Source organism: Apostichopus japonicus, chromosome 19, assembly GCF_037975245.1.
Source record: "Apostichopus japonicus isolate 1M-3 chromosome 19, ASM3797524v1, whole genome shotgun sequence".
Taxonomy (NCBI): Eukaryota; Metazoa; Echinodermata; class Holothuroidea; order Aspidochirotida; family Stichopodidae; genus Apostichopus; species Apostichopus japonicus.
Window position 1 is genome coordinate 26589093 of NC_092579.1, and position 17352 is coordinate 26606444.

At 38.6% G+C, this 17352-nt stretch overlaps 1 long non-coding RNA gene across 5 annotated transcripts; it reads left to right on the forward strand.

Annotated features, from left to right (window-relative positions):
• The first annotated feature begins 515 nt into the window (after window positions 1–515).
• Window positions 516–16116, forward strand: LOC139960048 (uncharacterized). 5 transcript variants are annotated; one of them, XR_011790289.1, is made up of 7 exons: window positions 516–697; window positions 3167–3269; window positions 3511–3685; window positions 3777–3918; window positions 4556–4770; window positions 9440–9518; window positions 10676–16116. It is a non-coding gene; the product is annotated as an uncharacterized lncRNA (long non-coding RNA). The 5 variants fall into 5 exon arrangements; XR_011790291.1 differs by having other exon boundaries at window positions 3777–3911; XR_011790290.1 differs by having other exon boundaries at window positions 517–697; window positions 3777–3842.
• The last annotated feature ends 1236 nt before the right edge of the window (window positions 16117–17352 follow it).

The following is a 17352-nucleotide window of genomic DNA, read 5'->3' on the forward strand; positions in this document are numbered from 1 at the left end:
GAACAAAACCTCTACATGGATCACAGAAACAGTGAATTTCATTTAATACCTTCTTTAATTTTGGGGAATGGGTTAAAAATTCAGACAATTTATCTTAAAATCTCAAATGTGACATTTAATTACAAAATTCCAGCAGTTTTTGCCAAAATTTATTGTATCTGGAAATGTTCATGTAGCTAGCTAAACAATTTTAGGCTGACATTTTTATGTCAAGATTCGCCCCAAGAGTCCTGCCCCCTCAAAAAGTGTAAATTATTATCTTTAGAATGTCTGTCCCATGGATACGCCTGACCTACACCCCCGCCCCCCCCCCCCGAGTTGATCATTACCGTAGGCCTACTGTCACGCCTAGGCCTAATGCCAGACCAACCATTCGGGTAATGCTATATTGATTTTAAAACAACTTTTGTGACGAGATTCGCAGCGAACTCAATAAATTATCTTGACCAACATGTTAATGACATGTTAGTTTATCTTCGGTCAGACGCAAACGGTCCTGGTCAAAGGTTAGGCTAAGGAGCGCGAATTATGATCTACATATCAAGCTCACGAAAGGTTGCACGAGCAGTGCAGTTCGCTTCCTGGCAGCCGTTGGCTAACAATTCATACGTAATTGTAATTTGTAGCCTATTCTGTATGGGGAGTAACTGCCAAAGAATGTGAATGGCGAAGGTTGTTCATTAGTTTTGTGGAGCAAGTTAGTACTTCACATTGTTTGAGTCAGCGAGCCTGAGAAATTAGGCTAGCCTATCATATAATAGTATCGCTTAGGCCTAATGATAGGCTAGCTCACGTAGGCATTGGCGTCTTTAGTAAGTTGGAATGCTAACCTATGCCTAATATGATATTCACTAGACAATTTACGTAAGTAAAGTAAGTCACTTTATATCTTCCGACAAAATACTAGACCTAGCTGGTTGGGCCTTATTACTTTCTGGTTAAGGCTAGTACAGTTAGGGTAGGCCTAACTTAATTCCTAATTGTCTTTAAATTCCTACCAGAGTAGCCTACCATAGCCTAGGCTATGCCATCTAGCACTTAACAGTAACACATTTTCAAGAAACTAACTCGCAACCGGACAAATTAGCTTAGGATGAAAGCTCTCTCTCTCTTTGCTTCCCCCCCCCCCCCCCCCATCATGACAGGCAAGGCCGGCTCCTGTTAGATATTTAATTATTTTTATAGGGTTGAAACCAACGTTTTTCAGGGGAGGAGAGACAGACGGCTTGGCTGTGGAAAGAATTCATTTAGGTAGTGAAGCAACTGTACGTAGTAAATGTATCTTGTGATATGGAGAGTTTGGTGAAAGAAAGGAAGATATTTCAAAGAGACACTTGTAAGTTGTAGTAAATGAAGAAACTGGTAAATGGGAAAACAACAATTTTAGGGGAGGAACCAAGGAAGGCATACCTATAGGCTAAAGTTTCTATGTTTATTCATTCCCACAATGAATGCCATACAAGCAAACAACCCATGTTCGCATACAATCCTATGCAAACAAACCTGCTTATTCACAAACACTTTTCATCTTCCAATCACTGAACAGTTACACAAGTACAGTAAGGTACCTGGTCACATTTTCTATTTTCCTTCATACTATCACAACTTTCTTTAGCTTACTCTACAAAGAAAATATGCCGTCAGAGCCTACAGAACAACAGTCTCCTCCCTTGAAAATAGTATGTTAGTTTCCTTAACCATGTTATTTTTCACCCTTAACGTTACCTTTCTCCTTTAAATCTTTTCCTACAGTTGGTCCACTTACCACATCTATTCTTTCCACATAGCCTAGCCAATATGCCTCCCATGAAAAACCTTAGTTAACTCCCCTGAAATTGTTAGTTTCCCATGAAAACGTACTTGACTCCCCTATGATGTACGTACAGTAGGAGAGGTAAGTTATTCAACTTTTTAGTGGGAGGAAGATAACGTTGTTAGGGGAGGGAAGAAATGGCCCCAGGCTAGGCCTACCACCAAATGAAAATGGGAAAACCTAGGCTAGCCTATCAAAGCGGAGGCTAGATAGAGATGAGGACGAACTAGCCTATCCTAGGCTTCTTATACAAGCAACGGTACTTTGTAAAATGAAATTCTCAAGCAATTAGGCCTAGCTCTGTGGTCTAATTGATGTTGGTGATGGTTCAAGTATGGAGAAAACTCTCCATGCAAGCTGATGTTACCTACTGTAGCGTAGGCAACTAAATTGATACATGTATTAATTTGATCAACTAGCATAATTTTGACCTGAAGCTAGGCTTAACAGTATTGGTCCAACTCTTGGCATATCTTTTTCAGATCATAGACTTTTTTTGATGCCTAAGGCATGATTTTATGGTTGGCAGAACTGTTTCACTGAAACTTCGATTATTATTAAACCGAATTCAAACTTTGCTAAGGCGACCTCTCATTGTTGAATAATTGTCTTTAATTTGCTTTTTAATTTGAAAACATTGAAAGTTGTGAGGAACACAACTCATGGTAAACACATATTAAGAGTATTGAGAGATAAGTACAATATATAGTATCTCTGTCCTTGTTGATATTATAACACAGGTGCTAGAAGTCATGGAAGCACATGAGGGTTTACCATGAATATACCAATATGTTGTTGGTACTTGTGTAAGGCTGAAAAGCCAGTTTTCATCTTTGCTAAGTGTACATGTTGTAGCTTAAGTGTCGGTCCTTATTTCACTTGCCAAGTTTCTTGTTTCAAGACTGATGTTTATATCAGAAATTTTTCAATTTTCCAGTTCTTCATGAATGTGCTTGCTAAGTTTGTTTAAACTAGTACATGCTCTCAAAATCGTTTGGCTGATGAAATGTTCTCAAAATTGTGTTGAATTCATTCCTTACTATTGGCTTGACCATTATAGTGAACAATGTACATCAAAGGAAGTTTTGGCATTTTATGAAGTACTCCATATGTAGGTTTGATAGCAATGTCTAGTAAGGTTCATTAATAAGTCATATATTGCAAGTGTCCGAATTAAACAGGCACTTAGTAACAAAAAGAGGTATAGTTTATTCATGTTTGTAAACATTCATCGGAAAGGTATCTGCATATGCAAACTGGAAGATGATCTTAAACTACTAATAAAACTACTAAAATTTATTTCACACCATAGGTATATATATATACATATTGCTTTTATATTTGTCTTTACAGCATTGCATTGGCCACACTGATTCACAAGAAGACTCCATGAACCGTGACTGTAACATCCTGCTGAAGGTCTGAGAATTGAAGATTCTGTAATGCTTCCGTTTGGGTATGCAGTTTACTATAGTAACACAGAAATATTTAAGCTCTGGTATTCGTTTGGTTTATTTCTGCCATTAAACCACAATGATATACATTTCTTTATACATAGTTATATCAATGAGGCAGCAGTCAGGGTTGTTTAGGTAGTCAGGGGGAGGGAGGGGAGGAAGGGAGGGAGTGTATAAAAATGAGTCCAGTTGCAATGTCTATCTGCTTTCCAGTATATGAAATCTTCTGATCTTTTACAGTACTGTCTCAGGTGAAAGAAGAATATGGAAGGAAAATTGTGAGTCTTGGCTTGATGTCTGTAATGAAGCTGGATCAGGTTTAGAACAAGTGGTTGAAAGATCATAAACTCCACCAAATATAAGAAGATCCTTCAAGCCTGTCGTCTACAGAGAGATCTGGAAGTGTTATCTTGAGGTGATTTAAGAGTACTTGGAGAAAAAGTAAGATTCAAGAGAAACATCAGTGTGAGCCAGTATCATGAACATCATTCTTGTCCTCTCAACAGTTGATTGCTGTCAAGATCAGTGCTAAATGTACGAGACACGGTGCCTTAGCCTGTTGGAACCAGTCGGTATTTGGTGTTGTCTGTTTTTGTGCTAAACCTACAAGATACTGTGCCTTAGCCTGTTGGAACCAGTCGGTATTTGGTGTGGTCTGTTCCGTGATAAATTAAAGAGACATTGTGCCTTAGTTTGGTGGAATGAGTAGCTAATTAGTATGGTCTGTTTGTGCCTAATTGAAGAGGAGTGCTGTGATAATTTGTTGGTAATTAGTGTGGTGTGTTTGTATTAAATTTATAAGTTTTGCCTTAGTTTATTGATATGAGTTGCTAACTAGTGTGGTCGGTTTTGTGCTAAATTAATGAGACCTGGTGCCTTAGTTTGTTGGAATCATTTTGTAATTAGTAATTTGGTTGTCTTAAATTGAGGATTGTTGCCTTAGATTGTTGGAAAGAGTTGCCAATTAGTGTGGTCTGGGTTGTGGTAAATTAAAAAGACAGTTGATTGTTGTCAAGATCAGAAAACTCAAAGATGAGCTGATTTGATGGAAAAACACCAGCTAAGCTGGAAAGCTGCAATATACAGTCAAGGTTAGTCATAAGAAAGAAAGGTTCCCAAAAATGTAATATATATTTACTTATGTTTCCACCAGTAAAGTTTCAATCACAGCCTAAACTTTGTTGGAATTAGTTGCTAATTAGTGTTTAATCTTTTGTGCTAAATGTACGAGACTTACTCTGAAGAAAACTGGCTAATTTCTTTTGCATTCCTCTCCTTTCATTAGGGATCTGAGGATTATGTTGGTCAACAGTTAGCTTTTTGACATAGCGCCACCCCATCATCCTTCACTGTATTACTTACCCGCCATTTACAAAACGTACGCGTCCTTGGATACCGACACAACGCTACCGAGTACACTTTCGATTCATAGTGTGTCTCTTCAAAAGGAGTGCCTATTCAGTCGGTCCGCCGTCTTAGGCTGGAGACTAATTCTTTCTGGTAAGTGAAGTCTATGATCAATTTCATTGTATAGAAGCCATTTAAAACCCGTAGGGAGGGGCTGTTTTGCCAGTATGACAACCCCTTACCCACCTATAACCGCCCCCCTAGTCAAAAACCTAAACCTCTCTGATTTTGACATAGACATTAATGACTGGATCCCTGTACAAAAATAGCAGAAAAAGACAACGTCCAAACTCTGTTGAAATAAACCCATCTCCTAACTCCAAACCAACCACCAAAAAGTCCGCTCCAACAATCATTGTATCAGGAATCTTACCAGAACTATCAAAAAACCCAATAACACTTGCTAAACTAATCAATGAAGAAAAACCAAATGCCATGATCTCAAATATAAACCGTCTTCGTAGTAACGACATCCTAATCACCCCCATGACCCTAAATCTGCAAATATCCTCCTTAGACCATGGACTCAAAAGACTAAACTAGGCAACCCCAAACCAAGAATCCCCCAAAAAGTATGACAAAGAAACTTCTCCGTAGTAGCCTGTGGCATAAACACTGAAATTCAAATCAAAGATATTGAACAAGAACTCAAAGACCAAGAATACACCCCAATACAAACTAAAAGACTCATTAGTCATGCCACAAACAATACAACTTGGAAAGTAAAATAACATTTGAAGAACAAGAGCCTCAACAATCCCTAATCAAACAAGGTTTCTACTTAGGATACTCTAAACACAAAACAGAAGAATACCACGAACCCCCCCCAAATCACTCAATGTTTCAAATGTCAACTTTTTGGACACACCCACCATACTTGCAAAAATCAAACCAGATGTCTCAGATGTGGTGAAAACCACAGAGTTAAAGACTGTCCCAAACCAAAAGAAAACACAAAATGTGCCAATTGCTCAGGGACTCATGCCGCCCTTTACAAAGGATGCCCAAAATTTAAAGAAGCTAAAACTGAAGCTAATAACAAACAACAAGAACAAAGAACCTATGCAAATGTAACCAAATCTACCCCTAAAATTGAAATAACAAATAAAATCGCCACTGAAGAAAAACTTAATATCGCAACCTTTGTAATTGAATTAGTACAATACACCTTCCAAAAAGCCGACATTAATATTAAATCCGACGACCTTGCCAGTTACGCCACCGTGTTAGCACTAAAACACCTAAAATTAAATATCCCAGAAACTGTAACTATGGAACGTCTCCACCAACCTTCAATATTTAGCTCTCCTCAATCACCTACATGACAAGCACACTCCCTCCTTCGGTCAAGTTCCTCCACCTAAACATCAACATTATCCTTCCAAAATTAAGCCTCCTACTTAGTATATTCACCAACCACTCCCCGGATATCATTTCGTTAAACGAAACTAAACTAAATATAAATTCCCACCTTAGCATCCCTGGTTACCAAACTTTCAGACACGATATCTCTCGCTCCATGGGAGGAGTACTTATTGCTGAAAAAAAAAAACCTCAAAGCCACCCTCCTCCCAAACCCAACCTAAACAAACAATCAAACAATTGAAATTGTACTCGAAAGAGACAATAAACCTCTCCACATTATTAGCTTTTATAGTCCCCAAATGAGCCCATATCCACAATAAAAAAAAGTTCTAATAAAAATACAATACTACTAGGAGATCTAAATGCCCACCACATCATTTTTGGTAGCACCAAAATATCTGAAAAAGGCATATCCCTTTTAGAAATATGTGATAAACACAACTTAACAATAATTAACAAAATACCAAAACTAGGATAAACCCAATAAACAATACTGAACTACTTGACTACGCCATAACCTCAAACCACCTTGCAACTAAAACTCATTTGATTCAAATCCTAGAAGATGACCTAATCAGTGACCAATTTCCACTCCTTTTTGAGCTAGACATAAACCTTAGTCGCATCCAAAATAACAAATTAACGTATAATTACAATAAAACAGACTGGACATCATTTAAAAGGGAACTCGTAAAAAATTACACTATCCCCAATTACCACAACAACAAGCTAAATTACATCGGCATATATTGTGACAGCATTGCCCAACATATCTTCAATACCTTCAAAAAACACTGCCCCTTAAAAACAAAAGAGAAATCGAAAACTAAATAGGAATATTCTTACACTAATTAACTCAGACGTTCGCCTACATAGAACCTATGTGATCTCCCCAGATCCAACTCTAAAAATCCAAAATTAACCAACTTAAAAAACAAATAAATAGACAAATATCGGCGGTCGACCAAAACCGAGTCCAAAACAAATGCGATTCAATCATTAATGACAAAAACCCAAAACACTTTTGGAAAATTTTAAAAATATCATAAACCCATTACAACCCCAAACACAGGTAAAACAGACCAATGCCTTAGAGATAAAGTAGGTAACCTGATCACAAAAACTCAAGACCAAATAAAGCTTATTGAATCCTACTAGAAAACTATATTCAATATCTTAGATGGCCCTCCATACGATAACAGATTCCAACACGAAATAGACCGTACAATTATCTGTAATGCAACCAGCTTTATCCCCAACTTCTAAGAATGTCTCAACAAAAACATCCCTCTACTCAAAGAAATAGATATAAACGATTGGTATAGTGCCACTAAATATGCAAAAATGCCTTCTTCCCTGGTCTTGACAACATAAATGACCTAATGCTAAAAGATTCCCCTCCGTCGGCCTCCGATATTCATTAATTCTCATATTTTCCCATGATTTAACGAACTCCTTAGACTGTGGAAATCCGCCAAAATGATTTTAATACCGAAACTAAGTAAAGACACACCAAAATTAAAAACTATCGACCAATTAGTCTCCTACCAGCCTTAGGTAAGATTTTCGAAAGAATTATAGATAGCTGCACCAGAACCTACCTAGAGCAAAATAATCACTTTGCCCGTATCAATCAGGCTAATTCCGCGCACACAAATCTACAATAAACCAAACTTTCCGCCTTTCCAAAGAAAATTGCATCAGCTTCATAAAAAAATATGATACCACTGCCCTCTTCTTTGATGCCGAAAAGGCTTTCGACAAAACTTGGCACAACGGCATAAGAATTAAACTACTTAACTTTAATCTCCTCTCCAATTACACCAGACTTCTTTCCTCTTTCCTTAGTGAGCGCAATTAGAAAATATGCTACAAAAACCAACAATCAAAACCTATTCCACTTCGTGCAGGTACCCCACAGGGCGCTGTTCTCAGCCCCCTCCCCTACACCCTATTTGTTAATGATTTGAACATCCTCTATCTAAATGCAACTATAGTCAGTACACTGACGACATAGCCATTTGGAGCACCAGTAAAAATATCTATATGATGGAACTAAATATTAAAAAAGCAATTACACATCTCGAAAATTGGTGCTCGATGTGGAGAACAAAAATAAATCCCTCCAAATCTAACTTAGCCAATTTCTCCATAATAAACTCAAAATACCATAACCATATTTCCAAAATTAATCTTTTCAACACCTTGATCACTGCTACTCCTAATGCAACCTTCCTCGGTACCACTTTCGATAGCAAATTATCGTTTAATCTACATTGTAACAGAACTGCAGGACGCTGCTGGTCCCAACTTAAATCCATTAAAATCCTCTTACACAAATATAACTTCCCTCCGAAAACCATTATCCAAATCTATAAATCCAAAGTAAAACCGATTCTCAGTTACGGGAGCATCTCCCTGCTTACCATCTCTAATCCCAATAAACAAATTTTAAACAGAATCCACACCACAGCTTATCGACTCGCACTCAAAATCCCTATTGCTACTTTGTACGTTCTCAGTGCAGGAAACACAAAATCTACTTTCACCCGACTTGAAGAATTCAACACCAAGTTATACAAAAACAACCTCGAGAACGACCCTTTGATTGAAGACCTCCCCCTGAAATACAAAGTCTCAACAACTCACTACCCAAAAACCAAACCCTTTCTGTATTCACAATTGTTACCACTTAAAGTCTCATTCCATTAAATAAAATCCTTTCCTAAATGGGTCTAGGCCCCCGACTCCAAGTATACTTATATATACAGAACAAAACAAACAACTCCAACAATGACCGATTGATTAAAACATAAAGTAGCAACCACTCCCTTACCAAACAATAGAAACCACAACCACTCCCTACCCAAACAATAGAAACCACTCCATCTCCACAATCCTCAGTACTTAAAAAATTCCTCTCCTCATTTGCTCTTCGACTCCGACCTCGGGTATGATTATGGCTATCCTGTCCAATGTAAATATATAAGACATCATTTACCAGCAATTCCCTGACTGAACATAGACAACTTTTCCAAGAAAAAAAAAAAAAAAAAAATGTCTATTCTATAAAAACAAACTTATTATCCCCCGTAGGACCTCTCGCCAGGTCGACCAGGGGTTAAACTCCTTTTGATTCCATATCAACAACAACAAAAACAAAACTTTTACTCAAATTAAAAAAAAAGGTAACAAATTTCATTTATTTCATTTCATTTATTTATTTTTGTTCTATCACAACATAAGTATGACATATGACATAGAAGGAGATAAGAAACAAAACTTGTGAAAGGAAGTGTACTAAAAAACCCTATAGGGCTTGTCGGGTAGTGACACTCCCTAAAAAACTTAATGTGGAAGACATCATGATTAGATTTTGGTTTCATTTAATCGATAGGTGGAGGTAGAGGAATTGGACACTCTTGCGCAAGATATCAACGGCTTGAAGTACTCTGCTCAGGTAGCCTCCATTCTAGGTATGTACTTATAATAATATAATAATAATCATAATAATAATAATAATAATCAATTTTCTGTGTTTGGAAATAAACTTTTTGCTGCTTTGGATGAAGATAAGGATTCTTGTTTTTCAAAAGGCAAAATGCAAGATGGACTATATATGAAAGGATGAATACCAAAAAATTAAGAAAAGAAATTGGGTTGGGGGAGGGGCAATCAGGCAGAGACCATCATGCTACTACCCTGTTAATTTTGTGTAGGACCCTGGTTAATTTAAAAGGAAGAAATCCCTTTAGTACCCTTGAGTTTCTGAAAGGTTTCTTCTTTGGGATAACGGTGGAGAGACATATCGATGTTCTCTTTTGGGTCTGATCGTCAGGAAAATGCAGATTAAACTGCCGTGTCCATTTGGAACCTGGGAATTGAACCCTGCTACCGGAACAAATGTTTTCCATCAGAGCATAGACAATGATTCAGAGAAATCTGGCCTTTATATTAATAATCTGTTGTTTTCTTTCCCAAATTTTTCTCTTTGGTTAAACAATGAGTGAAAAGATTCATTCGGTTGGAAGCAGGGGGAGACCTATTAACCCTTAGGGTCTGAAAATATTACAATAGGAGTATTGTGGTGGACAGGAAAGACAACAGTTATTTTTGCTCGTAGCTGAATGTATGATGTCCAGGGATCACAAGGAAGTATCAAAAGCCCGATCAAAAATGCCGTTTTTTTGTACTATCGAAATTTGTCAATAAAGAAATTGAAAGCCAAAATAAAAAGAGTTTATCTGGCCTTGTAGACTGCGATTGAACCAGTCTCTGCTTTCTAAAAATAACAGAAAGTGGGTAACCATTTCTGTTTGTGACAGCAACAACAAAAAATGACTGCAAATTATCAAGTTTTTGTAAATTTTCTCTATTCAGGGATTCAAATCTCAAATTCCACTCAAATATACCCCCCTACTTATGAACTGTCAGGTAGCTCAAGCTGACAAACTTACTACAAAGATGAGAATAGGCCTTATGTGGTTCCTAATTGAAAGACATTTCTCACAATTAATTGAATTGACTTCCCCCACCCTCCCACTACTCTCACCCATAGAAAATACCCTCCACCCAAGAATACTTAAAAAAAAAGGCCATGGCTTACCGAGAACCTCTTTGCGTTAATTTTCAGATTCCAACGAACCTTCCATCAGCAAAGGAATGGCGCAACTCGGTCTGAAGGACAATCGACCGCTGGTGGAAAGGCTGGACCGGTACAACGCCAACCAGCCGGACCTGGCCGCCCAAGCCCAACTTCCTGGCATTCCCACCGGACTTTAAGCCGTCACCGTGCAAACCGCTCCTCTTTGACGTAGCTCTGAACCATATGGAGTTACCCTCCTTGGACGAGAAACTGGAACAGAATAAATTGGCCGCGCAGGGGGGTCTGGGTGGGTTCCTGCATGGATGGTGGAGCGGAGGTGAAAAGTAACTCTCGATTTGCCACGATGTCGGAAAAAGGATCAAAAGATAGCGTCTCTCCGGGATCAAATGCGATCCCCAGTGTGAATGTCAGCAGGCGAATAGGAGTGATAGCCTTTACCAACCATGTTTTTTTACTCTCTTCTTTGGTCTTCGTTGTTACAGTATGTATGTGTTGGCATTATACAGTTACATGATTATATCTGCATGTATTGCATGTCGTGGTTCCGGGTGCATTCAGGTGAGGCACCCACAGATTGATATATCACATTTCGTAAACATCCATCATAAGACCACAGGAATGACACATGTCAGGTCAAATGGACTAGTCCAGGTTATTTGGAACTTCAAATCGGTGTAACTCCTTCACCCTTAATCTGCTTCCGTGAGGTCTTTTGTATACATAAGCCGGTAGTATTTGGGAGGGCTCTCACTCTTCTCCTGCATGTGCTGTCATCATCTTTTATTTAAGTTTTATTTGATTTTTTTTTTTTCTGAACACAAAGATGGGGGAAGGCCAAAAAGAAAAACACTCACTTTTTTAACGTGGCTTGGCAAAAAAAAAATTGAAGAATAGTCAAAATGGGAATTGGAATTTTATATATTTTGGATTTGGTGTTTGTGTGTTTATCTCATTTAGAGGAAAAGAAGAAAAAAACAGCATCTTTATTTTATGGGGCTATAAAGTTTTAAAAATGGGTTTAGGTTGATGATTTCTTGGTCTACAAACATTGTGGTGCTCGACCGACTGACACTTTATGGGGATGTTAAGGTGACTGAATTTGATATTGGCAGGAGTTATGGATGGTAGTTGGAAGGACCAGTGATGGGGGGAGGATCGAGAAGGAGAAATGAAAGTGTTGAAAGTGAAGAGGGAGAATCTTTTAATTGAATTTTCAGTTTGCAGTAGCACAGGTTTACTGATAAGGTTATGTTTAAAGAAATTGCCAATAATGCACTATTGGGGGTGTGGTAGTCGTCGGGGGGGATTGAGTTGGCAATGAAAGGGAGCAACCTTTCCACATTTATGTTGTTTGTGCTATGGTAGTATCGTTTCCTTTTTCAAACTGGAGGGCAAAAATGTAAAAATTAAGAGTTGTCTAAAACTAATTCAAAATCAGGTTTAGTTAATAAATGAAAGTTAAAGAAAATGATATTGTTGGTATCAGAGGTGCCACGGTATTGTAAACTCAAGCAGCCATGGAAGGCCACCTCCTTTTTATTGGGAACTTGTTGTCAAGCAAACCTATGGATCCAAGCACTGTCTGGCTAAAGTAAGATGGGGTTTTTATTTTTATCTAGGAGAAATCCATTCTTTTTCCCCTCATGTGAAAATGGTCTTCCAAATGTTTAAAAAAAAATGTCCAAAAAGAATGTACTGGTGTGAATTGGATAGCCACCTGGTTTGAAGTAAAAAGGCCATAGGGCTTATCCCATATGTATATGTGACTGCTTAGCATCATTAAATAACTGCCCTCCAGGCTGATATTATAAATAATAGAAACATTATAGAAACTGTCTGTTGTCACCCAACCATCTCAATAGTAGATGCAGGTATCACTAAGAATGTTTATGAAAGATGTATTGCATGTTTTGATTAGTATTTGCATAATAATTTGATAAGGGATAACCTGTTTCTGGACAGGTAGTTGAAGGGTATTAACATTGGTGGGAGGGATGAAGGTATATCCTGCCCATGAACTGATTTGTCATTAAAAAAAAAGAAGTTATTTCCAAGTATCACTCTTTTTTTTTCTTTCTTCCTTTTACTTGAGTGTTGTAAAAGGAAAAGCAGAGGTTGAGTTTGAGCCAGGGACCTTGAGATGCAAAAGCAAAAGTCTTTACCACTAGACCATTAGATGGGGCTCTGGTTACAAAAGCTTTACAAATATTTAAAGATCCTGCTGTTTGGACTTAGTCTTTTTTGTAAAACATTTTCTCCACTACTCCCTCACCCCCCGATTAGCTAGTCAGGGGGGAGGGGTGGTGGCGAACTCACCTTGTCTGCGTTGAACCTTGTCAGGGGGAGGGGTGGCGGCGAACTCCACTTGTCCGCGCCTTTACCTTGTCAGGGGGAGGGGGGTGGCGACCTCACCTTGTCCGCACCCTCACCCCCTCTCACCTTCGCCCCTCTCACCTTCAGTACTCACCTTGTCCACCTGTCAGGAGGAGGGGGACCTCCCGCCTTCGGGATTCACCTTATCCACTTGTCAGAACTCCTTTTGCGAATACTCACCTGGGACTTGAACCGATGCAATCCAAACCAATCGCTTACTGAACGATGGAATAACCAATTACACCATTTCGGTTCCCTCTGGAAAAACTTCGTTTCTTATATTTATACTTCCACTCCCTCCAAAGAACAGAAAAGTAAAAGGCTCTGTCTGGACATTAACCGCAGACATGATGCTCTGTCTGGGGATCGAACCGGAGACATGGAGTTTGTCTGTCTCTCTGCAGTCCAGAGCACTACCAACTGCGCCACTAGAACTGTTGAGAATTAATGCTCGTTTCTAATATTTAAACTTCAAAGTCCAGAATGGAAGAAGGAAAAGAGAAGAAAATCAAAATGCTCTGTGTGGGAATCGAACCGGAGACATGGAGTTTGTCTGTCTCTCTGCAGTCCAGAGCACTACCAACTGCGCCACTAGAACTGTTGAGAATTAATGCTCGTTTCTAATATTTAAACTTCAGAGTCCAGAATAGAATCAGGAAAAGAACAGAAAATCAAAATGCTCTGTCTGGGAATCGAACCGGAGACATGGAGTTTGTCTGTCTCTCTCCAGTCCAGAGCACTACCAACTGCGCCACTAGAACTGTTGAGAATTAATGCTCGTTTCTAATATTTAAACTTCAGAACTCAAAATGGAATCAGGAAAAGAGCAGAAAATAAAAAGGCTCTGGCTGGGAATCGAACCGGAGACATGGAGATTGTCTGTCTCTCTCCAGTCCAGAGAACAACCAATTGCGCCACCAGAACTGTTGAGAATTAATGCTCGTTTCTAATATTTAAACTTCAGAGTCCAGAATGGAATCAGGAAAAGAGCAGAAAATAAAAATGCTCTGGCTGGGGATCGAACTGGAGACATGGAGATTGTCTGTCTCTCTCCAGTCCAGAGCACTACCAACTGCGCCACTAGAACTGATGAGAATTAATGCTCGTTTCTAATATTTAAACTTCAGAACTCAAAATGGAATCAGGAAAAGAGCAGAAAATAAAAAGGCTCTGACTGGGAATCGAACCGGAGACATGGAGATTGTCTGTCTCTCTCCAGTCCAGAGAACAACCAATTGCACCACCAGAACTGTTGAGAATTAATGCTCGTTTCTAATATTTAAACTTCAGAGTCCAGAATGGAATCAGGAAAAGAGCAGAAAATAAAAATGCTCTGTCTGGGGATCGAACCGGAGACATGGAGATTGTCTGTCTCTCTCCAGTCCAGAGCACTACCAACTGCGCCACTAGAACTGATGAGAATTAATGCTCGTTTCTAATATTTAAACTTCAGAACTCAAAATGGAATCAGGAAAAGAGCAGAAAATAAAAAGGCTCTGACTGGGAATCGAACCGGAGACATGGAGATTGTCTGTCTCTCTCCAGTCCAGAGAACAACCAATTGCGCCACCAGAACTGTTGAGAATTAATGCTCGTTTCTAATATTTAAACTTCAAAGTCCAGAAAGAAATCAGTAAAAGAGCAAAAATTCAAAATGCTCTGTCTGGGTTTCGAACCGGAGACATGGCGTTCGTCTGTGTCTCCAGTCCAGAGCACTACCAACTGCGTCACTAGAACTGTTGAGAATTAATGCTCGTTTCCAATATTTAAACTTCAAAGTCCAGAAAGAAATCAGTAAAAGAGCAAAAATTCAAAATGCTCTGTCTGGGTTTCGAACCGGAGACATGGAGTTCTCCAGTCCAGAGCACTACCAACTGCGCCACTAGAACTTTTAAGAATTAATGCTCGTTTCTAATATTTAAACTTCAAAGTCCAGAATGGAAGAAGGAAAAGAGAAGAAAATCAAAATGCTCTGTCTGGGAATCGAACCGGAGACATGGAGTTTGTTTGACCCTCTCCAGTCCAGAGCACTACCAACTGTGCCACTAGAACTGTTGAGAATTAATGCTCGTTTCTAATATTTAAACTTAAAGTCCAGAAAGAAATCAGTAAAAGAGCAAAAATTCAAAATGCTCTGTCTGGGTTTCGAACCGGAGACATGGAGTTTGTCTGTCTCTCTCAGTTACAGAGCACTACCAACTGCGCCACTACAACTTTTAAGAATTAATGCTCGTTTCTAATATTTAAACTTCACAACATTAGGAGGCAAATAAATAGTAAAATCAAATGCATCCTATGGTGTTTGAACTCAAGACAAGGAGTTTGTCTCATTTTTTTTCAGTTTATTGACAATTTCTTTGTACAAAACAATAATAAATATGCAAAATTATAGAACATAACAACTGCGCCACAGTAACTGTTAATTGAGAAATGATAGGCTTTTCTAATATTTTAACTGCAAAATGAGGAAAAGAAATACCAAGTCAATAAATCCTCTTGGAGTTGAATTCTAGACAAAGAGTTTGTCTTACTTTCTATACATAGCACTAACCACTGTTCCTGTTTAGAAATAATTATTATTTATTTATTTGATTTGATTTATTTTTTTCACGTGCAAACATACAATGTGAAAGGAAGTCCTCTATAAAGCATACAATAGCTTAACAATGTAGAAGACTCCCTGAAGAAAGAAAAGAGATATGATAAGTGTTATTTTCTTTCAGTTTAGTGACAATGTCATTGTACAAAACAGTGATGAATATGACTTCACTTATGAAACTCAGACGTCGCCTACGTAGAACTTAATCATCTCCCGAGACCCAACTCTAAAAACCCAAATTAACCAACTTAAATAGCAATAAACAGACAAATATTGGCGGATGAACAAAACCAGGTCCAAAACAACTGCGATTCAATCATTAATGATAAAAACCCGAAACACTTTTGGAAAATAAAAACAGAAATCATTTACCCCATTACAACCCCAAACACAGGTAAAACAGACCAAGGCATTAGAGATAACGTAGGTAACCTCATCACAAAAACCCAAGACCAAATAAAGCTAATTGAGTCGTATTTTAAAAGTATATTCAACATCTTCGATGGCCCCCATACGATATCAGCTGTAAACACGAAATAGACCGTACAATTATCAGTAATGCAACCAGCTTTAACCCCAACCCCTTAAGATGTCTCAACGAAAACATCCCTCTACTCAAAAAAATAGATATAAACAATTGGTATAGTGCCACTAACAAATGCATCCTCCACTGGTCTTGACAACATAAATGACCACACGCTTAAAAACTCCCAGCCGATATTCATTAACCCTCATATTTTCCTAACCCATTATTTCCCAACCCCATGGAAAAATCCGCCAAAAAGATTTTAATACCGAAACCAAGTAAAGACCGCACCCAAAGGCGTAGGAACCGGGAGGGCTGGGGCGGAAGTATCATTCCGCCCCCCCCCCCCACTTCGCAACTCAGAATACCCCTTTTTCATTTCCAAATGAGAAAAAAATCTCATTTGGAGCACCAAATTGCATCTATAAGGCCAGGTGAAAATGCAAAATTCTTTACAAAATGGAGTGGGTGTTGAAGTGTGCTATATCTGAGGCCACCTGGAAATGCAAAAAAAAAAAAAAATCCCAGAGGGGAGGGGGTGTCCCCCTCCCCTGAAACCGCTCCCCCAGGCCGGCCATCAGCCCCCCTTACTCAAAAGTACCTTCCTACGCCACTGACCGCACCAAAATTCAAAACTATCGACCAATTAGTCTCCTCCCAGCCTTAGGTATGATTTTCGAAATAATTATAGATAATCGCACCTTTCCCCGTATTAATCGGGCTAATTCCGCATACACACAATTCTACAATAAACCAAACTTTCTGCTAATCTTTTAGGCAGAACAAAGGTTTGAGAATCCTTTGTTCGTCCTAAAAGTTTTTCGGGTTTCTATTGTTCCTCTGAAGTTGCAAAACTGACTAAAAAAGAGGCCGATAGAGGGCGCTCGACGCATCTTGCCAGTCATACGTGATTTCAAAGCAGTTATATCAAACCTTTCTTATTCATATATGTTCTCCAGTTTTACGGTGTTGTTTCCTCGGAAGTTGTATGCTAAGCGACTAAGTGTTCAATGTTTTAATCGTAATTTTTTCTTCAAAAATGGAACGGAGGGTGATAAAATACTGCCTGTTACTGTTGTTTTAACTGGTTGTTGTATATTAATAGTTTTCAACCGCTCCGCGACATGAGCTATGCAGATTCAGGAAACGTTGTCTTGACCATTACTTTAGCAACTAGGCAATCAAAAGAATTAAGATCTTTTAAGG